Here is a 4,769-nt window from a genome sequence, read left to right as displayed (position 1 = left end):
TAACTATTTTAGTTATTTTGTTGTGATTGTATAATATTATTTGTGGGTACTTGAAACTTCTAAAGTATACTATTATGTATCTATGATAGATACATAATAGTAGGTACCACGGTTTTTTGTTGATGTATAACGCGTTACCTAATGGATATTGTGATATGATTAATTTGGAATTTATTATTGATACCTATTATAGGTCAATTTTTTTTTAATACCATAGATAGGTAAGTATATTTATAATAGATATGTCTAATACCTAGACTGACAAACCGTCTCCGCTCATAATCGTTTTTCTTATGCAGTGATATTATATCATTGAATTCAAATTTAATACTATCCATTATATAGTGACCCACTTGTAACCTACTGTACAGCAGAGCGACATCCACTTACCCACCTTTTTTTTCTTGTATTTGTAGGTGCAGTGTAGTATAAAAAAATAAATTATTGGTTACTAAATTGTGTATCAGAGTTGGCGGGTGGGTAGATAAATTCAAAATTTGATATACCTTTATTTTGTTTGATAGCCGCCACTGACGAACTATATTTGATGGAACAGCTGTTCACATACACACACGACGACAATTATCGTTATTTTTATATTCTCGTAGTTTAAGTTCGTATCATGTGAATTATATAATAATAAAAATATGATTGTATACTACATGTATATTAATTATCATTGAATGAATATTTTCATAATAATTCAGGATCTTAAAATAAACGTGATCTGTTTGCACAGTTGTATTAAGTAACTTCTTGTTTACAATATTGAATTACAATACAGTGGTTTATCATTCATATTTATTTTTTAACAAGCCATTAACTATTTTTAAAATTTTGTCGGTTTTGCCCGGATACTGGGGCAAAATCGATTTGTAATGGGGCAATACCGATGCATGGTATAACAGATACTAAAATAATGATGGAGAAAAATATAATATTAACCTTTTTTTCAAAGGAACTTATTAAACCAAATACAAATAACCATTGTATTTAAGTCTTGTAACTATAGTAGTAAAGGTTTCATAAATTACCTATGTATTATAAGACATTTATAACTTAATTAATATTAAATAAAAACAAATTTTAACTACACAAGGTGTTCTTAATAAAATAAAATAATTAATTATTAGATTGGTGTACTTAATCCTAACCTATAATAAATAAATAGCAATTATCAAGCATTATAAAAACTGATCGGTTTTGCCCCAAAGTATAATTTTTACGAAATTGTTGATAACTAACACAATATTATTAGATAAAATGAGTTAGTGATTGCAAAACAGTCTTTACAAGTTGTAGATTCATATTAGACGAGTATGGTATTTGTAGTATAGTTGGATTGAAGATAAAGAATGTTAAATGGCAAAGAACTTATAGTGAAGACGACGAAATACGTTTGATACCTACTTTTAAAACCTTTCTACACCTACATAAATTAATACTTAATTGTTTACATAGTTTTCATAGTTTACAATATTTTCGATTCAATTTTAAGTGATGCATATTTTGTAGCATATTACAGCATTTTAATAAGAAGCATATTTTGAGTATTTTTTGTGCATATATAAATCTGGTCCCTATTTATTATATATTATGATGAAGTTGGAATCGTGACTACTTCTACGTCTACTTCTACTGGTATTTGTGATTTGTGTAGGAAAAAAAAATTGAAAATTGAAAAATTGAAAGAAGTTGATATAAATGCAGCCAAAAAAAAAATGTAATTTGAAGATTTTCAAACTTACATTGGCTATAGCCGTAGCTACTTGAAATTTTAATCAAATGTTTATTTTATAATTTTCTATGGTAAAATTTTCAATATATTATTTTGACTCGTTTTGAGTTAATAATAAACATTTTAAGTTTGATTTTTTTTTAGTTTTCATTCTGTAAATGTCAATAAAATTGTATTCGTTGGGTCTAAAATCTTCAAAATTTAATACATGGTTCCTTATAGGTTGTTATAAAAGAAGTTGAAAAATATTGGAAATCCATAGGCACGATTTTATAAATAGGTATTTAAAGTTTATATTTTTTCAAAATCTAGTATTAAAAATGTAAAACATTTTCAACTTTTACAGCTAAGGATTGACAATTTGAAACAACGATTCACATAAATAGTCCATACTGTAACCAAACAATTTAAAACATGTATAAACACTTAACAGTATTAAGCAGTCATATTTTATAGTCATTATAAGTTCTAATTTAGATGAAATTAGATATAAAACCAAGAATAACGATTTTTGTAATTGTGTTTATTTAAAAATACTATTCGTGAACATATGAAACTTTTAATTTTATTTTATACACACAATGACATTTTTTATATTCACACAATTTTTTTGAAGACCAATATTTTTTTTTTGTTAATTAATTTAAAACGTAATAACTTTTTTTCATAACATTTTTTTCGGGAATTTTTTAAATTATTTAGTATCCTTATGACCATATAATTTTCACAATTTTTGACAGACGTTTAATTAGCATCATTTTTTTCAGGTATTCTTGTTACACCTGACTGTATGTGCATAAACATATTGCCATACTTGTATTTGAGTGAATTGACCTATTATAAAATGTAATGGCAATATTCTAGAGCATCTAAAAAGCTTTTTATTAAATTTTGATTTTAAAGTGCAGATTTATGAATATTTTAAGATGTACAAACAATTTCCAATTTTAAAATACTGAAAGAATAATGACGATTTAATGATAATTGATAAGTTAATATAGTGAATAGTGATAAAAAATTAATTAGGAAAATCGAGATAAATTATATTTGATGATACAATATTTAATTATTTTGATGAATTTTTGTCGTTTTAAATAATTGTGATAAAAGATGGTGCTAAATTTTCCAGACTGAATGGCGGTCTTTTGTCGAGTGGCTTATTGTCTGATAGTTTTTTTGTCGCGTGGCTTTATGTCAATTTTGGATGGCATTGTGTCACATGGCTTTTTGTCGAATGGTTTTCTTAGGTCTTAAGCACGACATAAAGCTATTTGACAAAACACCATCTGACAAAAAGCCACGATGGTTATTTGTCGAATGGTTTTATTTCGTTTTCTAAAATGAAATTCGACACAAAGCCATTCGACAAAAAGTCACCATGGTGAATACCAACATAAATAGTGTATATAGTAATTAACAATATTTCAACGACAAAAAGCCACTTAATGGTATTATGAAGACAGATTAACACTGGAAGCACTGTTGACTCCTATCGTACTGATGGTTAGGCAGGTTCCCCCCACGTGCAGTCGGGAGTTAAATGTATTTAACTATAGGTACCTACTATTCTTTTTTATTATAAAAAAAGTTTTCTTAAATTAGTCATTGACAAAATAATTTTATTCAAAATTTCACAAACTCCACAGTGTATAGGTATAGTATTTTCTCGCTTAAATAAAGTAACAGATTACTTTCTGATGGGTGGTGAGGGTAAACATGGGAAAAATAAGTTCACAAATTAAATTAAATAGATATCTATCAGAATATATCTAATTTAAAATTCTTTATCAGTTATGTCCATTGTTGATAGTTGAAGAATTTTCATAACAGCCACTGAACCTTTTTGGTAATTGCATATTCTTTATTCAAAGAAGTTTTTCTTTCCTTGTTGTGAATGGGAACGGGCTTGACGACCTGTAAACCAAAAATTACATATTTAATTCAATTTCATAAATAATATAATAATAATAATAATAATAATAATAATATTTCTTTATTACGGAAAACAATTCCAATTATATAACTATGATCATCAATTTTTATCAATTCTTACTATAAGTATAAACTAAATATACAATTGAACATTTAATACATATTTAACTACAACATAAATTGCAAGTTGTTGATGAATTTTATGGAAATGTGATCTGTAAATGCTTATGAAAAATGTTGGCTACGTATATATTATATTTGTCAACAGATATTATAGAAACTATAATAGGATGTCCGTATTACATTTTCAAACACTTTGACATACCTAGCAAAGAACTATTTATTGATAGAAATTTTAAAAACAAAACTAATCGAAAAAATTGAAATGTATTATCCACGTAACTAGCTCAGAGTAAAATCGTTTTAAAAATTGTATGGTGTATAGAAAATGCTAATAGGAACATTCAGCGAACAAATCATGTATCTAATACTAAGGTATTTTTTACCAATAAAAGAAAATCAATATTTGTCAAAAATATAATCATTTTTCCTCAATCATCTTTTTGGTTTTCCCAATGTATTTGAAAACAAATGGGAACATTCAATCTTTACTTGTTTAACACATCCAACTGGATGCACTTTCCCTTCAGCAAAGATACGATGGTCCAAACTAGTTATGTGTTTCTTTGCAATTTAAATATGTTGAGGTCCTCTGCGTTATTAAAATTGGATTCTTGCTCAGCAAAATTGTATTACCTAAAAATTAAAACTTTGTTAAACTTTGTCTTCTTTAATTGCATAACGAGCAAAATGCAAATGTGTGTACAGTAGACCAAGTTTTATGCCATAAGTTTTAATATATTAGAGTGATATTATGACATAATGTTATAATCAAACTTAAAGGCAAGAACATTTTTTAAAGAACCTTATGGGGGCAAGCACTTATTATAATTGTATTTTATTACGTGGTGTACCACAGGGAAGTGTGCTTGGTCCAATCCTCTTTATATTATATATTAATAATGTTTGCAATACTAAGTTGGATGGTCAAGTGATCACATATGCCGACGATACATGTTTGCTCTTTTCAGGCGCGACA

The sequence above is a fragment of the Acyrthosiphon pisum genome, chromosome X (assembly GCF_005508785.2).
Source record: "Acyrthosiphon pisum isolate AL4f chromosome X, pea_aphid_22Mar2018_4r6ur, whole genome shotgun sequence".
NCBI classification, from domain to species: Eukaryota; Metazoa; Arthropoda; class Insecta; order Hemiptera; family Aphididae; genus Acyrthosiphon; species Acyrthosiphon pisum.
Note: the sequence above shows the minus strand (reverse complement) of the source record.